Source organism: Trachypithecus francoisi, unplaced genomic scaffold, assembly GCF_009764315.1.
Source record: "Trachypithecus francoisi isolate TF-2019V2 unplaced genomic scaffold, Tfra_2.0 Lachesis_group21, whole genome shotgun sequence".
NCBI classification, from domain to species: Eukaryota; Metazoa; Chordata; class Mammalia; order Primates; family Cercopithecidae; genus Trachypithecus; species Trachypithecus francoisi.
Window position 1 is genome coordinate 26,705,827 of NW_022681467.1, and position 20,803 is coordinate 26,726,629.

Sequence of the window (20,803 nt, forward strand, 5' to 3'; positions counted from 1 at the left end):
AAACATAAAATTATAGGAATAATTAATATGTATTTTGAACTGAAAGATAGTAAAATACAACATTTTATAATGTGTGAAATACAGCTCCTGCCTCACTTAATGGAAAATCTTTAGCTGTAGATGCATATCATCAAAGAAGAAGGGTTTACAAACAAGAATTTTTTGCTTTACCTACTAGGGTTTCTACTGGGAATGCAATGATATTTTAAAATAAAAAAGTAAATCAATGTATAGAGTTAGTTGGCCGGGCGCGGTGGCTCGTGCCTGTAATCCCAGCACTTTGGGAGGCTGGGGCAAGCAGATCATGAGGTCAGGAGTTTGAGACTACCCTGGCCAATGTGGTGAAACCCCGTCTCTACTAAAAATACAAAAACTAGCTGGGCATGGTGGCCCATGCCTGTAGTTCCAGCTACTTAGGAAGCTGAGGCAGGAGAATCTCTTGAACCCAGTAGGCAGAGGTTGCAGTGAGCTGAGATTGCACTACTGCACGCCAGCCTGGGCAATAGAGGGAGACTCCGTCTCGGGAAAAAAAAAAAAAAAAAGAGTTATTGTATTCCCTTGTTATCATTTTTATTCCCATAGGGTCTTTAGTGATATTCTTTGTTTTATTCTGCATGCTGATAATTTGTATCTTTCTTTGTCAGTCTTGCTAAAAGTTTGTCAATGTTATTGATCTTTTCAAAGAAGCAGCTTTTTATTTCACTGATTTTCTCTATTGTTTTTCTGTTTCCAATTTCATTGATTTGTGCTGTTATCTTTATTATGTTCTTTCTTCTGCTTACTTTGCATTTAATTTGCTCTTTTTCTAATTCAGGTGAGAGCTAAGATTATTAATTTGACATTTTTCTTCTTTTGTAATATAAGCATTTATTGCTCTAAACTTCTCTCTTGGCACTGCTTTAGCACAAATTATGAATATGTTATAGGTTCATTTTTATTTAATTCTATGTATATTTTATTCTTATTGAGACTTCTCTTTGACTTGGAAGTATGTTGTGTAATTTCCAGGTGTTTGGAGATTTTTCTGTTTTATTTCTGGTATTGATTTCTAGTTTGATTTCACTGTGTCAATCATATAGAGAATAAATTTTGTGTGATTTAAATTATTTTTAATTGGTTGAGTTTCCTTTTTTTCTTTCTTTTTTTTTTGCCTAGGATATAGTCTATCTTAGTATACATTCTCTGAGCTCGAAAGGAATATTTATTCTGCTGTAGTAGAGTGGAAATGCTCCTTAAATGCCACGTGGGTCCTGTGGTTAATGTTGTTGAATTCTTCTATTGCTGTTGCTGATGTTCTTTCTTGTTCTATCAATGCTGAGAAGGAGTGGGTGGTGATATCCCGATTGTATTTTGCTTATTTCTCTCTTTAACTCTCTCAGTTATTGCTTCACATATTTTGCAGCTTTGTATTTTAGAGCATACAAATTTAGGTTTGCCATATCTTTTTGATGGACTGGACCTTTTGTCACTTTTTTCTTTTTTTTTTTTTTTTTTTTTTTTTTTGTTGAGACGGAGTCTCGTTGTGTCGCCCAGGCTGGAGTGCAGTGGCGGATCTCAGCTCACTGCAAGCTCCGCCTCCGGGTTTACGCCATTCTCTCGCCTCAGCCTCCCGAGTAGCTGGGACTACAGGCGCCCGCCATCTCGCCCGGCTAATTTTTGTATTTTTTTAGTAGAGACGGGGTTTCACCGTGTTAGCCAGGATGGTCTCGATCTCCTGACCTCGTGATCCGCCCGTCTCGGCCTCCCAAAGTGCTGGGATTACAGGCTTGAGCCACCGCGCCCGGCCGTCACTTTTTTCATCGTAATTTTTTTTGATGTTCTGAAGTCTACTTTATCTGGCATTAATATAGTCACTCCTGCAAACCTTTTATTAATGTTTGTATGAGATATCTTTTTCCATTCTTTTACTTATAACCTATTTATGTCATTATATTTGATGTGAGTTTCTTAATTATGGGGTCATCTAAAAACATACTTTGCCAACATTCATCTTTAAATTTTCATGTTTAGATCATTTAAATTTAATTATTGATATATTAATGCTTAAATCTTTCATTTTGTTTTTGTTTCCTTTTTGCTTCTTTGTCTTATTTTTCCTGCCACTTTGTGAGATATTTTTCCATGATTTAGAATTCCATTTTCATTTATCTACAATGTTTTCAAGTGTACCTCTTTGTATAGCTTTTGTAGTGATTGTTGTCTGTGCTACATTATATATTCATAACTTATTACAGTCTGCTGGTGCATCATTTAACCACATCAGATAAAATTTAGAGATTTTATCTCCCTTTATGTCTCTACGATAACCCCCCGTTTCTAATATAATTGACTTAAATATTTTTTCTACCTATGCTGAGAATCACAATAGAGGGATAATTTTTGCTGTTACTGTCAAAAATAATTTAGAAAACTAAAAAGCAGGTAAAAAGTTTATTGCATTTCTGATGTTTTTGTTTTTTCTCTTCTTTTTTCCTTATGTTTCAAGATTCCTTTTAAAAAAAAAATACTTTCTTTCACTGTGGAGGACTTCCTTTAGCTATTCTTTTAGGTATATCCACTAGCGACACCCCCCCCCCTTTTTTTTTTCAGTTTTCCTTCATTTGAGAATGTGTTTATTTGGTCCTCATTCTTGAAGGATATTTTCTTGGACATAGATATCTGGATTGACACTTACTATTCTTGAAGCACTTTAAAAATATTGTGCCACTTCCTCCTGCCCTTCGAAGTTTCTTATGAGAAATCTTTGAATTGCTTTTCTTCTCTTCCGGAATTCTAATAAAGGTATTTTGGTTCATCTATTGTTAAACTGGTGTTTCCATGTGGAAATGAGATCTGGGACTTCCTATTCTGCCGTCTTGCTGATGTCTCCCACTTTTTTTATTTTTCTGGAAATAGCTCAGCATCATTTGTGTCATTGTTCCTCCTTAGATAACATGTCCTTTTCCTCTGGCTACTTTTAAGATTTGTTCTCTGTCTTTGGTTTTCAGCAGTTGGAATTCCACTGTGTCTAGAAATTTTCTTTGAATTTGTCCTAATTAGACCTTGCTGAAGTTCTTGGATCAATTTTGCTATGTAGGAAGCTATTAGCTCTTATTTCTTCTGCTTCATTCTCTCCTTCCCTTCTTCTGGGGACCCAATTAAACCCATGTTGAATTATTTGATAATATCTCACATATCTCTGATGTTGTATTCAATTTTTCTTTACTTTTTTTCTCTTTGTGTTCATTTGGGAAATTTCTTTTCAAATGTTCATTAGAGTTTCAAGTGAAGTGATTGTTTTCTTTGCTTCTCCCAGTCTGCTGTTCAGTCCATTGAATGAATTATCCATTCCTGATATTGAATTTTTAATTCGTATTGCTTTGTTTTGGCTCATGAGTAAAAATCTCTATTTATCAGTAAACACCAGTACTATTTACTTTCCCACCATATTCTTTAGCATATTTCTATCACAGTTATCTTGAGTTTCTGGTTGATAATTCCATTGACTGGGTGTTGATCATTTCCTCTCTGGACAATAAGTTATATTTTCTTTCTTTTTAAAAATATGTCATAACCTTTATTGTATGCCAGACATATAAAAGTTCAGTAGAGTTTTCAATAAATAATAATTACCTCCAAAAGGTAATTAATATTCTGTCTAGTATTGTTCTTCTGTCAAGTTGCTAGAATAGTGAGTCACTCTGATTTGTTTCTGAGCTGGTTGCAGCTTCAGCGAAAGTCACCTTACCAGAGACTGCAAATATTTTAAGGTTGAATCAACAGTGTCTCTTCAGCAGAGCCCGGAACCTGGGCATTTTACCAAAGTAATTTACCTTACCAATTTTCTTGGTTCTTAAATGGGTTTATGTTTTATTTTTAACTCCTAATCCACCTAAAACTAAATTTGAGCAAAGGTATAGGATGACTTTATGAGGAAAAAAGTGTTCAAACTGAAATTGGATGACTACTTTTAACTGTTTCACAGAGGCAATCATATATGAATTAAGAATTTTCCATTTATTTTTTTCAGCTGCTGCTTTGTTCATGAGGTTTCTGTTATTTATTATATTCTAACAGCAAAAGTGAAACTTGTTTGGTAAAGAAAAATAAAGCAGGAAAACAAGCTAAAAGAAAATCAGTAACTTCCTCCACCAAAGCAATGTATATACATACTATCATGTAAAACTTCACAGATGTGTTGGTGCGCATGTGTTTGTGTGTTTGTGTAAGTAATAAAGGATATATTCATTTATTATATTTATTCATTTCACAATTATTTATTGCGCATCTTCTCTCTGCCTGTTCTGATCAAGGAGCTAGGGATAAAGCAGTGAGAAAAACAATAGTCCATGGTCTCAGGAAGTTTATGCACAAGTCGACAATACTCCAAATCTGTGACTTCAGGAAATATTTTCAGCATAGACTACAGGTATATAATTTATGCTTTTGTTTGTTTTTAAAATTGTAATGATACTCTTTATAGAACTATTAAGCTACTTTCCTCCTACTCAATAAGACAATGTAAACTTCCGGCTAAAAGTCTCTTAGCATCTCTTTTCATATCCTCTGAAATGAACTGGAGGCAGTAAGAGAAGGAACAAGAGAGAATAAAACTACACATTTTAAACTTAAGAGAATTTAATCCTAAATCACATTCTATCTATAATCCATGATGTGCCAGGTAGAAAGTATAATAGACTGTACTATGAAACAGAAAAACGTGAAAAAGGTGTTTTGTTCGTTTATTACAAATTCAGGTTTCATTTTCTTATATAACATAAAGTCCAGAAATTATATAACAGCTTCACTATGCTAGTCAGCCTCTACTGTTCTGTTCACATACTGTTATCCAGTGTTTTTGCTTCATTGTTATAGATGGCAGCATTACCTCCAGCATTATGAGTATGTTCCAAACAGGAGGAAGTGGAAGGCCAAAGTCAAGTGGGTGTCTACTACTTGAATATTTGGATCACTCCACCCCTCCCTTGAGTAATTTTTCCCAGAGACCCCACCAAAAACACATATCCTGTTTAAATATCATTGCCAATAATTGTGTCACATTCCACAACTGTGCGTTTAGGAAGTTTGGAACAGTTGCTTACGCGAGCATACTGTTGAACCCAAACCATCATTCTGACACAATACAGTGCAATAAGGAGCAAATAAACATAAATGCCAAGAGCGCATTCATGCCTCAGCAGATTGCATGTGGAACACTCAGTTCTCCAAGAAAGGTGGCACATCTTGTAGGGCCAAACTAATGATCCCTTTCTTGGAACATGAAGATCTGATTGTGCTGGCAGCCTGCAGGCATATCCCATGATTTGTGGAATAATATAGATATTTAGGAGAGAAACTTCATGTTCATGCCACCATCCATTAGATGAGTAGGCTAAAGAAGTGGAGGATAGAAGAACTTTGTTGACTGGTGATAAATGCCACTACTTCTGATTTAAGTCAGCTGAAGAATTTTGACAGCTGAAGAATATCAACCTATATCCCCTGGAGCATATAGGGGTTGCTTAATAACTCTGCCATCCTAGAACACAATACATTAATAGTTTAATCCTAAATGGATTACATATACAGGCAGGACACACTGTTAATGTTAATGAGAAAGTATTCAGAGTTAATAATATTTTCATGCAAGCTACCTATTGCTCTGATCATTCCCCTGGTCCCTGTTCCAACAAGGCTTTTTTGTTGTTATTATTTAGCTTTGTTTTAGTAAATAATTGACACAAATAGGCTAACTCCCTTCAAAAGTGTACAATCTGAGTATAACTATTTTAATGTTTATGTAAAGATACTATAAGATAAATGGTAGATATATGTGTGATAAACAGAAGATGATCAAATAATGCTGCTCTAAAATAATGCCATAAAATAGAACATTAAATTATTTATTATTTAATAGTATTATGCTGCTACATTTGTGTACTTTAGACTTCAGCTTTTTTTATACTACAATAGATGAGGGTGTATCATAACTATATTTTGTCTCTGGAACATTTATTCTTTCTTCTGTAGTGTGAACTGGTTGCTTCCCATGTAGGCTATAAGAGCTGTCATCGGCCGGGTGCGGTGGCTCAAGCCTGTAATCCCAGCACTTTGGGAGGCCGAGACGGGCGGATCACGAGGTCAGGAGATCGAGACCATCCTGGCTAACACGGCGAAACCCCATCTCTACTAAAAAATACCAAAAACTAGCCGGGCGTGGTGGCGGGCGCCTGTAGTCCCAGCTACTTGGGAGGCTGAGGCAGGAGAATGGCGTGAACCCGGGAGGTGGAGCTTGCAGTGAGCTGAGGTCCGGCCACTGCACTCCAGCCTGGGCGACAGAGCGAGACTCCGTCTCAAAAAAAAAAAGAGCTGTCATCTTAGAATTTTGTTTTACTAATCACCTGGGTTGGCACAGATATTCCTGGAAATTATGTTTTCATTTTTTTCAGTTACTTTCTTTTTCTGCCTAGGTGATGACTTCTAAAGAAAGACTATGAGAAGTAAACTTCAGTATTATGCATTCCAGCAAACATGTCTTTTCTATCTTCACAGTTCAAGCATTTTAAAACAAAAGTTGTGGACAAGTTTGCACACATAGAATGGCTCAGTATATATGTAAAATATGAATAAACAATCTAGGCTGGCTATCTGAGAAAATCTTTAATATGACTGAAAATAAATGAAGAAAGGCACATTAGAATAACTATTATTTAGGGGCTGGAGAGAGTTTCAAGAGCGTATTCCATCCATAAAGCAATAATATCATGCTATGTAAGGAAAAGTAGTAAACTCTTGGAAATTAGAAAAATGATTAACAGGCATATTTGAAGATAAAGTGAGAAAATCTTTGAAATCTAATAACAAGTGGAAAGTATGAGCAAAATATGTAAGACACAGAGTGTCAATCCGGGAGAGCCAATATCTGATTAATAAGATTTTCAAAGAGAAGGAGAAAGAAAATTAAAGAAAAAGAATTACAAAAAGCTACATAAATTTGAAAAGATAATAAATCTTTTTTTCTCCAGAAATAATCTAAGAAACACTAGTCCAGAAAATAAGTAAGAATTGTCATCTAGATAAAATGACAAAGAGAAAAGTGGGAAACAGTCAGAGGGTAAAACAGAAACCATGCTTTTGATAGAGTAATTGTTACACTGACAGGTGATTTTTCACCACAAACAATAGAAGCCATAATCCAATGGACTGAGCTCTTCAACATATTTTTTCAAAGTAAGTGTCATCCTAGAAATCCATATCCACAAAAATATTTTAAGAAGAAAATATGTATACAACCTTTTCAGATAGAGATAGACATCAGCAGATCTCATGAAAGGAAATTCTAAAGGATGGTCTTTATTTTAAAAAAATGACCACATATGGAAAGTACGTGTGATGAAGAAGCAACAAAAAAAGGGATAAAAGCAGATTAAACTGGCAGAATTAAATAAAAATGTTTTATCATATTAAAAACATAATTAAATATCAAATTCTGAAAATAGAATCAATTGGGAGAGTTATATAGAATTCAAGTGGTCTATGTTCCATATATTATTCAGAGATTGGTAAATTTATGGATTAACTCTAGTTGCTAGACTGGATGAAAAATTAGATGCTATTTATAACAGACAAATGTAAAAACAAGATACAGAGAAGATTGAAAGTGGAAATATGGGAAAAAAATTAACATGCAAATACCAACAAAAGGAAGTTATTCTACTTCTTAGTATTAAACAAAATAGTATTTAAGGCAAAAATTATCTTAGAGGAAAATGGGTTACTTTATAATGATAACTTGTTGGATTCACCCAGAAAATAGAACTACCTATAATTGTCATGCATGCAATAATATTGTCTTAGCATTATAATATGTGAAAGTAAAATAAAGCAATAGAATATAAACTGGGGGCAGGTGAAATGGAGTTGTATTCCATGAATTGTCTGAGGAGAAATACATGTTTTTGGTTAATATAAGATATTGATAGGTTAAGAATGTATGTCTTCATTTCTAGAGTGATGATGAATAGAAAAGGAGAATACATTAAAAACTAGTGGGGAGAAAAATGAAATTAAAGAACATCTAGTTTATACAGAAAGATTAAAAGAAAGGAAAAAAAGAGAAATATAGAAAACTTAGGAAAATATAAGTCACGTTAAACAATGGCCAATTTAAAGCCAAACACAACAGCAATTAAGTTAAGATTAAATGGGCCTGAGAAGTTCTGTTCTTGGGGAGAAATCAGTAAATCACAGAAAAACAATGCCTTTGATACAAAACCTAGAAAAGCATGATTTTTATTAAAATAATATTTCCAAGGCATTGGAGAACCAGAGAAATTACTGGTACTAGAAGAGTTGATATTCTACAGAGAGAACAGAACAGGCTTTCTGTTTCTGGAGTAGGTCAATAATTGCCAACCATTTCCCCCCTGGGTGCCTTTGTCAGTTTGAGACAGACTGGAAATCAGGCTTGGCCCAGAAAGAAAGGCTCTCTGGGAGGTAATTGAATCAGCTGAACTAGCAGAGAGTCTATGAATTACAAACTGGAATTTCAGGTGCCCCAAATTTTAGTTCCCCCAATGGAGCATCAGAAGACTAGAGCTTTGTGAGAGGTTGGAAAGCTCAGCTGAAACTTCCAAAAGGCAGTAAGAGATTTCTTGTACTCTTGTAGTGCTTAGGAAACAGATATGATAGTGATATGGAGCCTACCTCAAGCACACGGATGGTCTCCCCCTTAAGACATCACAGAAGTGCCTGAATCAGGAGGCTGAAGAGCAATGTTTGAAAACTATAAAGAACAGAGCTAGAATTCCCTCATTGTTTTTTTGGGCTGAAGATATTGAGACAAAACAGACCCTGAAGAAAAAGCCTGGAGGGCTATTCCTGAGAAACAGGAACGAATTTGATGGAATCATTACCAATACTGAAACCCAGCCCTGAACCAGCTTAATGCCTTGTTATATTGAATTATCTCTTTGCTATCTGGAGAAAGGGAGGACCTTTTATGTTTGAAGGTAACATCACTTGGAGTCTCCAAAACCCATTTACCCAATGTTTGGCATATGATAAAAATAACATACCATAAAATGAAACTTATAAGCAATGGGGAAAAAAAAACCCAATAAAATTAGTGTAGTAGTCATTACATGTGAGATGGGTCTCTTGAACACAACAGAAGGATGGGTCTTATTTTATGACCCAACTTGCCACTCTGTGTCTTTAAGTGGGGTGTTAAGACCATTTACATTCAAGGTTAATATTGATATGTGAGATTTTGATCCTGTCATGAAATTGTAAGCTGGTTGCTTTATAGTTCCTACTGTGTAATAGCTTAAAAGGGTCTATGTGCTATGTACTTAGGTGTGGTTTTGTGGTGGCAGATACTGTTCTTTCATCTTTATGTTTAGAACTCCAACTCCCTTAAGGATCTCTTGTAAGGCTGGCTCCTTACAAGAGATCCTTAAGGGATCTGAAAAAGATATGGATCTGAAAAAGATCTTATCTCTCCTTCACTTATAAAGCTTAGTTTGGCAGGGTATGAAATTCTTGCTTGGAGTTTCTTTTCTTTGAGAATTCTTTAAATAGGCCCCCAGTCTCTTTGGGATTGTAGGATTTCTGCTAATAAGTCAACTGTTTGCCACATGGGCTTCCCTTTGTATCTCATCTGACATTTATCTAGCTGCCTTCAAGATTTTTTCTTTAGAATTGACCTTAGACAGTCTGATGACCCTATGCCTTGATGGTGTTCATTTTGTATAGCATCTTGCAGGTGTTCTGTGAATTTATTGTATCTGGATGTCTACTTCCCTAGCAAGACAAAGGAAATTTTATTGAATTATTCCCTCAAATATGTTTTCTAGGTTGTTTACTTTTTCCTTGTCTCTTTCTCTCTTGAGAATGCCAGTAATTCATAGGTTTGATCACTTTACATAATCCTATATTTCTTGAAGACTTGGTTCATTTTTAAAAATAACTTTTTCTTTATTTTGTCTGACTGGGTTAGTTTAAAAGACTGATCTTCAAGCTCTGAAATTCTTTCTTCTGCTACATCTAGTTTATTGATAAAACTTTCCATTGAATTTTGGAATGCCTTAAGTGAGTTTTTCACTTGCAGTAGCTCTGATGGATTTATTTTTAAGATGTTTACCTCTTCCTTTATTCTCTGGATTTCTTTACAGATTTCTTTGAGTTGATTTTCAACCTTATGTTGAATCTCAAAGAATTTTCCTGCAATCTATGCTTTGAATTCTCCATCTGTCATCTCTCAGTTTCTATTTTGGCTAGGACCACTCCTGGAGAGCTAGAGTGAACCTTGTTGGTGTAATACATTCAGATTTTTCATGATGGCAGAATTCTTATACTAGTTCCTTCTTATCTGGAGGGGATTGTGTTGGGTAGGGCTTTTGGCTTTGCTTCTATAGTCCTACACACTTCTACCAGCAGGTTTTTTGATGGGCTGTCCAGTTTGACCTATAGACCAGTAGATGACATTTGCATGTAACAGCCAGCTGTCCCACAAACAGATGGGTATAGATCTGATCTTTGTTTACTATTGCGGGCTCTCAGTTTTTTCAGGTGAAGGGCTGGACAGTGGGGGTACCTGATGTACTGAGCTTCTTTTTCTGTGGGGATGGTGAGACAGAGCTGAGAAGAGCTGGTGCCCCTGACTTGCCCATTAGTATAACAACGGCAAGCACAGGCACCAGCTCTGATGAGGGTGGCTGGGAGGAACTCCTGGTGAAGTGCACTGAGGTCTCTGTAAGGGCTTGTGGGCGAGAAGACTGCACCAGCTCCCCATCCTGGGTAGATAGAAATGTGATCCGTTTCCTTATCACACCCTGTTTCAAGGGCTCATGACTCCTACTTCAGATGGACACTATAGTCTATCTCTGCACTGCAAAGTGGTTGAGGGCCACAGGGAACACTTGTTTTATGATTCTCCATGAGAGTGGTTCAGGGCATAACCTCATCACTCAACCTGATACAGACAGCTTTAAGGCTCACTTATTCTACGATGGGGCATTACTGCTGCTTTTTGAGAGGGAAGGTCTCCACCTTTGGGCCTGTGCAGGTCAGTGTTGGTCATGGTGGTGTTGGCTGGTTCGGGAGGCCCAACCATAGGCCCTGAGGGAAGTGGTCAGGTGCCAACAGCATTGGAAGGGTATTGATAGTTTCTCAGCTGACAGGCCTCCAGACGGCCTGCTGGACAGTGTGCATGGTCCTGAAGGGGCTGGACTGTGGTTATCTATCCCAGATCTCAGGTACTGACTGTAATGGGGTGGGGGTGGGGTTCAGGCTGATCCCTGGGTCACCAGCCAAACTCTCAGGCAGGGGCAGGTGGGATTCTTGAGTGGTGGGAACCCAAAGGAATATCACAGGCCTGTGGTGGCTGGGTTTTCAGAAAGGCTCCGGGTCACAGGTGAAATGTTCAAGCAGGGGCAGGACAGTTGTGCTGTGGGCCTTTAACTAGAGAGCATGCGATCCCTTAGCTGGGGCAATGGAGACTGACAGCTATGGAATGCCTGGCATGCCCGCACTTCCCTCCTACCCAATAATGTTGAACTTCACTATTAGCAACATACAAAGGTGCCAGGCATTATCTGTTACCTCTATGAGTTTTGCCCCAGAGGAATGGAAAGCTGCAACCCACTACAATGTTCAGGTAGGGACAGAGGCTCTGTGTTGGAAGCCCAAACCAGCCAGCCTTGCCTGGCTCGGAGCAGCACGGGAATGGGAGTCACACAGTCTGCCATCTGAGTGGTTCCCAGGAGAGCGCAGAGCTGTGCCCACATGCAGAGTTCAGGTGGAGGCAGGCTGGTGCATTGGAATCCAAAGTTGAGCCTTACCTGGTGAGGAGGAGCAGGGCAGTCTGACCACTCCTCAGCACCATGACTGCAGCCCCTATCAGGACTATGGCAGCTGGCACCAGGTTGACCAGGGATCCAGGGCCTGTGGGCCTTAGCAGTTCCTCTACAAAAACTCCAGGATCTGGAGTTGTGTCGATCTAGAGGCCTATAGGGGCCAAGGGGTCCTCCTGTGCACAGGATTGCAAAGATCCATGTGGATCCCCTGAGGACTCTCACTTACTCACCCTTTCCCCATGTCAGGGAATTTCTCTTGCTCTGCACTGGTGCTGAGTGAACAGCTGCCAGGCTTTGCTCTCTGCTCTCTGAGGATTCCCTCACTTCCTTAGTGAATCCTGATGTGGTCTCCCGGACGATCCACTTGAAAAGCCACTATTTACTCCCTATTTTGTTTCCTCTCTGTGAGAGTAGCACACACTAGCTGCTTCTAGTCAGCCATACTGAAACTGCCATCAAGATATTTTTAAATATACACAGATTATTCTGTAATGTATATGGAAAGGCAAAATAGCTAGAATGGGTGAGTCAATCTTGAAAAAAAAGAATAAAGTGGGAGAAATTAATTCTACCCAATTATGAAAGCTATTGTATAGCTTCAGTAACCAAGATTTGTATTAACAGAGGAATGGACACATATATGAATGGAAAAGAATCCAGAATCCAGAAGTAGAAGCATACTAGTATAGTCAATTGATTTTTTTACAAAGGTATAAAACCAATTAAATGAAGGAAGAATAATCTTTTAAAATATAGGTGATAGAACAGTTGCATATCCACAGGTTAAAAAAATATTAACTTACCTAAACACCCCACATACATGAAAAAAACCCCTCAGAATTGGTCATAGAATCACATGTAAGATGTAAAACCATAAAGCTTTTAAAAGAAAACATAGGAGAAAATCTATGGAGCTTAAGGCTTGGTTATGCAGTTTTAGACATGACACAAAAAGCCCAATCCACACAAAAAATGTTGACAAATTTAACTTCATCAAAGTCTTAAAATTTGCTCTGCAAAAGACCCTGTCAAGAAAATAAAAAGACAAGCAATAACCTTATAGAATGTATTTCCAGACTACACATCTAATAAATAAAATATAAAACTCTGAAAATTAACAGTAAAAGAAAAAAATTATCCCTGTTTATAGACAACATAATCTTATATTTAGAAAAACCTAGACTCACCAAAAGCTGTTAGAATTGGTGATCCTGGCCAGAGCAATCAGGCAAGACAAGGAAATAAAAGTGTCTAAATAGGAAAAGAGAAAGTCAAATTATCTCTCTAAGCTGACAATGTGATTCTATGCCTAGAAAACCCTAATGATTCCACCAAAAGACTTCCAGATGTAATAAACAACTTCAGTAAAGTCTCAAAAGACAATCCCTTTCATGATAGCCACATGAAAAATAAAATACTTTGCAATATATTTAGCCAAGGAGGTGAAAGATTTCTACTGGGAGAACTACAAAACACTGCTAAAAGAAATAATAAATAATATAAGCAAATGAAAAAATATCCCATGCTCATGGATCAGAAGAATCAATATCATTTAAATGACCAAACTGCCCAATGCAGTCTATAGATTCAACACTATTTCTATCAAACTGCCATTATCATTTTTCACAGAATTAGAAAATCTATTCTACAATTCATATGAAACCAAAAAAAGAGCCCCAACAGTCAAAGCAAACTTAAGCAAAAGGAACAAAGCTGGAGGCATCACATGACCTAACTTCAAACTATAAGCCAACAGTAACCAAAACAGCATGATCCTGGTAGAAAAACAGACTCATAAACCAATGGAACAGAATGGAGAACCCGGAAGTAAAGCCACAAACCTGCAGCCATTTGATCTTCAACAAAGACAACAAAAATTATCATGGGGAAAGGACTCCCTATTCAATAATTCTATTCAATAATTCAATCCAATAATTCAATAATGGTGCTTGGATAGCTGGCTAGCCATATGCAGAAGAATGAAAGGGACCCCTGCCCTTCACCATATATAAAAATTGACTCAAGTTAGATTAGAGATTTAAGTGTAAGATTCAAAACTTTAAGAATCCTAGAGGAGCTGGGCACAGTGGTTCACACCTGTAATCCCAGCATTTTGGGAGGCCGAGGCTGGCAGATCATGAGGTTAGGAGTTTGAGACCAGCCTGACCAACATGGTGAAACTCCATCTCTAATAAAAATACAAAAATTAGCCAAATGTGGTGGCATGCACCTGTAATCCCAGCTACTCAGAAGGCTGAGGCAGGAGAACAGCTTGAATCCAGGGGGCGGAGGTTGCAGTGATCTGAGATCGCGCCACTGCACTCCAGCCTGGGTGACAGAGTGAGACTCTATCTCAAAAAAAAAAAAAAAAAGAAAAGAAAAGAAGAAGAAGAAGAAAAAAGAACCGTAGAAGAAAACCTAGAAAACACCACTCTCAACATCACCTTGGAAAATGGAAAATAATTTATGACTAAGTTCTCAAAATCTCAAAACCAAAAATTGGAAAGTAGGACTTAATTAAACTTCTACACAGCAAAACTCTCAACAGAGTGAACAGATAGACTATAGAATGGGAGAAAATATTAACAAACTATGCATCCAACAAAGATCTAATATCCAGAATCTATAAGGCAATTAAACAATTCAATAAAAAAAAACTCATTAAAAAATGGGCAAAGGACATACACAGACACTTCTCAAAGGAAGACATATAAGCTCTCAACAAACATATGAAAAAATGCTCATCATTACTAATCATCAGAGCAATGCAAATGAAAACCATGACTGGATACCATTTCGCAACAGTCAGAAACGTGAAAAACAAACAAACAAAAAGCGGATGCTGGTGAGGTTGCAGAGAAAAGTGAACATTTATACACTCTTGGTGGGAATGTAAATTAGTTCAGCCAGTTTGAAAGCAGTTTGGAGATTTCTTAAGGAACTTAATAATAGAGCTACCATTCAGCCCAGCAATCTCATTACTGGGTATCTATGCAAAAGAAAACAAATCATTCCACCAAGAAGACAGATGCAGCTCATCACAGCACTATTCAAAATAGCAAAGACATGAAATCAACCTATATGCCCAACCTATATGTAACATGCCCTATATATAGGTTATATATACACCATCAAATACTATGCAGCCATAATAAAGAATGAAATTATGCCCTTTGCAGGAACATGGATGCAGCTGGATGTCATAATACTAAGTGAATTAACACTGGAACAGAAAACCAAACACCATATATTCTCTTATAAGTGGAGGCTAAACATTGAGCACTGATGGACATAAAGATGAAAACAATAGACACTGGGTACTACTGGGTGGACAGTGGACAAGGTTTGATAAACTTACTACTGGGTACTATGCTCAGATCTGTGTGACAGAATCATTCATGTCCCAAACCTCAGCATCATGCAATATACCCAGGTAACAAACTTGCACATGTATCCTCTGAATCTAAAATGAAAGTTGAAAAAAGAGAGAAAGGCAATTAATACATGATGGGATTAAAGCAGTAGCCATTACATGGTGACTTGAATTCCCCTGGGGTAATGGCCCCACCCTGAGACAAAAAAGATTATGAAAGGCATTAAAACATACTAAAAACTAAATTATATCTAGTTTGACTACAATTCATCTAACCTGTATATGAAGAACCCGCATTTGGGGTAAAACCCACATATCCTAACTGCACTCGGGCCATAAGCATACAATGCCAACAACATGCATGGTGAATTAAACTACATAGGTGCATAAGACAGACTTTTTAGGGGCTTTAGGTGTCAGTTCAGGCATCATGGAACAAGCTGAATTCCCTTTTAGTGAAGCCTCTAGAGGAAATATTAGTGGCCTAAAATGAGCAGATTGGAGAGAATTCTTTTCTAGGAGGAAGGCAAAAAATGAGGGTCATCCTGAGAAAGCGATGAGGCTTTATTAAAATGAAACAAGTAGACTCAAAAATAATGCTAGATAATGCTAAGATCCAACGTTGGGAAAAGGCTTGTACCCTGATCCAACACTGCCTTTTGACTATTTTAATTACAGATGAAGGTCAAAGTAACCTTGGGGAAATAGCACTACACTCTAGTTGCTGAGGAAAAAGGGGCACACTTTTGGGAATCTCATGGGCCTTCAAACTTATGAAAGATCTCTCAGGGCATTTGTAAATGTGCATTGATGCACTATAAACTATTCTTGCCCCATTAGAGCTTCGGAATAAGACATATTCTGCAGTAAAGTTAGCAGGGACTGAAGCTATTTGAATATCACCTGTGACCTCCCACAGGAGGATGGGGAGGTCTTACTATATAAAATCACACAATGGAAACCAGTCTCTGTCCAAGCTTGAAAACTAAAACTGGGTGGCTGTCTTTGTCCTCTGCTGACTTGGAAGCCAGAAATAATAAAACCATTCTAACAATTATAACAATGCTTGTCCATAAGAATATCTTGTATATAAGCAGGGACTGTTTCTGTTGGAGAGGCATAGCAAAACTTATGTAAGTTTAACTAATTTGTTCTATGAGTGAAACTAAATTGTTCCATGACCATATTGTTATACAGTGTGACACTATTATTGTTGGTAAGATTAAATCGCCTTATTAAATAAGTCATAGGATGGTACTGATACTGATGATCAAATGTATTGAGAGATTGTGTTAAGCCTCCTCAGGATGTATTACCAATGGAAAATGACTAGCCTAAGGAAGAATTGGATTTAGTTAACCATAAACTAATTTCTAGGCTAAATAATCTGCAGCTGTTAAGATTAAAGTGGTAGCTCAAGGGGAGAAACAAGTAACAAATCAGTACAAAAACATGAAAATGCACGTAATGGCTTTATGAAATAGATTAGTTGTTTTTTCAATCTTTATCCCTACCCCACACTAGCTTCTCCAAATGTGGTACGATGAAACCCCGTCTCTACTTTAAAAAATACAAAAATATCAGCGTGGCGTGGCGGTGTGCGCCTGTAGTCCCAGCTGCTGGTGAGGCTGAGGCAGGAGAATGGCCTGAACCCGGGAGGCGGAGCTTGCAGTGAGCGGAGATGGCGCCACTGCACTGCCGCCTGGGAGACAGAGTGAGACTCCGTCTCAAAAAAAAAAAAAAAGAAGCATTCCTAAAAGTCACACATATACTAATTGCAAATTGCAAAGCTCTCTTCCAATTAGAAGGAACAAAAAGTCTATGCTAGGCATAAAAATAAAGTGTGTATTTTCCCAATACAATTTAAAATTGGGAAATAAACTATTTCATCTTAAATTTTAATCATAAAAGGACAATTAATAGCATATTACAAATATTGACTTGTAACAACTAAATACTAAATACATCCAATGGAATGTGAATGCATGACAATTTGCTAATCACAATAATTCATTTAATAAATATGCAAAGAAGCTCTTGTTTAGCAATTGGGAATATTATATCTTTTTTTCTTTTTAAACCTTTAGTTTTTATTCAATCTTCTCTACAAAATTTGATCCTAATGTACTATATTTCTGTGTTTGCAAGTCTTTTATTAATCTTTCTATCACATTTCTCTATGACAAAACATAGACATACATTGTAGCTTGTTATTGTGAAATCTCTCTGAACATAAGACTCTAATGTTTACACAGTTCTTTTAACCTCTTCCAAGTTATATGCTAACAATTTCATAGTAGGCTATTATTAAAGTTTATCTTTAAAGATCTATTTAATATTAACCATCAACTTGATTGACACCCCCATCATTGCTTTTGTAAATAAAAAAAATTTAAAACACTTTTATTTCCAAAGGATTTGTTATGCCAAGTCTATGATTATTCACTTTCTGAATACCAGCACCAGTATTTCAATTGTCCACTGGAGGTTTGTTCACTCAGGGCAATCCATGATTGCCCAATAGAGGGTGGGTGAGAGGTAAGTTTTCTTTTCAGAGTGGGAGAAGGAGAATTGAGAACTTGGAGTTATAAAAGAAGAGCCTGTTAAGAATGCTCCAAAACATCATAAGAAATTTGGAAGTTGAGGATCTGAAATTTTGTTCCTTTAAACTATCAATATGTATAGCTTGAAAAATCTTTTCGTAACCAGTATTGCAGTTTGAAGACTACTGTTTTATATTCTATAACCTTCTCACATATATTAAGATAACTGCCTGAATAATTTGTTCTCAAACTTTTATTGAGCATTTCCCATGTGTGACACACTGTTCTAGCAGTTTGGATCACAGATGTCAACAAGACCAAGAGATGAGGACTATATGTACATTACAGCAGGGGTGTTAGGCCATAAGTTAGTAAAAAAAAAAATCAGAAAGAAAGTAAATACTCAAAATGATTTCAGAGTTCAAATGATGGGAAGAAAATAATACAAAGTAGAGTGGGAGGTGCTCTGCATGGTCAAGGAGTATGTTTCAGGAAATGACAGTTCAGGCAGAAATATGGAAAAAGGGCACCCTAGACTGTTTCTGTGAAAAGCCAGTGTATGACCTATGTGATGAGGTATAGCTATGAAAAATGGAAAAAGAGCTTGTTAGACAGAAGTGCACTGAAGTGAGGGTGATCAACTTGTCCCAATTTACTCTGGATTTCCTTCATTTTAGCTCTCTAAATCCCATGTTCTGGGAAGCCCCTCTGTCCCAATAAAATCTGAATGATGGACACCCTAACTGGTGGTCTAAGACCTATTAGAATATGAGGTCTACTGAAAGGTCAGTGGTCTGATGGTCAACATTCAAACTACAGCCATAGTCACTGGCAGCTCGGCTTGGATCACATAAAAAATAATTAGTGGAATAAACTTTTTTGATTTTGAGACATTCTGGTGTCTGATATTATGGCTTTCAGTAGCACCCAAGCATCAGCCCAATTTATTAATAACTAATCAGTTCTTTTGCATTTCCTGAGGAGTGTTTTACTTCCAATTATGTGGTCAATTTTAGAATAAGTGTCATGTGGCACCTAGAAGAATGTATATTCTGTTGATTTGGAGTGGAGAGTTCTGTAGATGTCTATTAGGTCCACTTGATCCAGAGCTGAGTTCAATTCCTGGATATCCTTGTTAATTTTGCCTCATTGATCTGCCTAATATTGGCAGTGAGTGTTAAAACCTCCCACTATTATTGTATGGGAGTCTAAGTCTCTTTGTAGGCCTTTAAGAACTTGTTTTATGAATCTGAGTCCTCCTGTATTGGGTGCACATATATTAGGATAGTTAGCTCTTCTTGTTGAATTGATCACTTTACCATTATGTAATACCTTTCTTTGTCTTTTTTGATCTTTGGTGGTTTAAAGTCTGTTTTGACAGAGACTGGGATTGCAACCCCTGCTATTTTGTGCTTTCTATCTGCTTGGTGAATTTTCCTCCATTCCTTTATTTTGAGCCTATGTGTGTCTTTGCACGTGCAGTGAGTCTCCTGAATACAGCACACTGATGGGTTTTGACTCTATCCAATTTGCAGTTGGTGTCTTTTAATTGGGGCATTTAGCCCATTTACATTTAAGGTTAACAGTGTCATGTGTGAATTTATTCATATTTAATAAATGGTGCTGAGAAAACTGGCTGGCCATATGCAGAAAACTGAAACTGGACCCCTTCTTTACACCTTATACAAGTGTAAGGTGTATAACATGGATTAGAGGCTTAAATGTAATACCCAAAACCATAAAAACCCTAGAAGAAAACCTAGGCAATATCATTTAGGACATAGGCATGGGCAAAGACTTCATGACGAAAATGCCAAAAAAATTGCAACAAAAGCCAAAATTGTCAAATGGGATCTAATTAAATGAAAGAGCTTCTGCACAGCAAAAGAAACTATCATCAGAGTGAACATGCAGCCTGCAGAATGGGAGGAATGTTTTGCAATCTACCCAGCTACCAAAGGTCTGATATCTGGAATCTACAAGGAGCTTAAACAAATTTACAAGAAAAAAAAAAATCAATAAGTGGGCAAAGGATATGAACAGATTTTTGCAGTCAACAAACATATGAAAGAAAGCTCAACATCACTGTTCATTAGAGAAATGCAAATCAAAACCACAATGAGATACTATCTCATGCCAGTCAGAATGGCGATTATTAAAAAGTCAAGAAACAATAGATACTGACAAGGCTGTGGAAAAATAAGAATGCTTTTACACTGTTGATAGGAATGTAAATTAGTTCAACCATTATGGAAGACAGTGTGGCGGTTCCTCAATGATCTAGAACCAGAAATACCATTTGACCCATCTATCCTCTTACTGGGCATATATCCAAAGGAATACAAATCATTCTATTATAAAGACACATTCACACGCATGCTTACTGCAGCACTATTTACAATAGCAAAGACATGGAACAAACCTAAATGGCCATCAATGATAGACTGGATTAAAAAAATGTGGTACATATACACCATGGAATACTATGCAGTCATAAAAAGGAATGAGATCATGCTCTTTGCAGGGACATGGATGAAGCTCGAAGCCATCATCTTCAGCAAACTAACACAGGAACAGAACACCAAACACCACGTGTTCTCATTCATAAGTGGGAACTGAACAATGAGAACACATGGAGGAGAATATGACACATGAGGGCCAGTCAGGGTGTGTGGGGAAGGGTAGGCAGAACATTAAGACAAATAGCTAATGCATGCGGGACTTAAAACCTGGATGATGGGTTGACAGGTGCAGCAAACCACCATGGCACATGGATACCTATGTAACACACCTACATGTTCTGCACTTTTATCCCGGAACTTAAAGTTAAAAAGTAACAGTAATAGTCAGCTGGGCACAGTATCTCACACCTGTAATCCCAGCATTTTGGGAGGCCAAGGCGGGTGGATCACGAGGTCAGGAGATCGAGACCATTCTGGCTAACATGATGAAAACCCACTTCTACTAAAAATAACAAAAAATTAGCCAGGCGTGGTGGCAGGTGCCTGTAGTCCCAGTTACTCGGGAGGCTAAGGCAGGAGAACGGCATG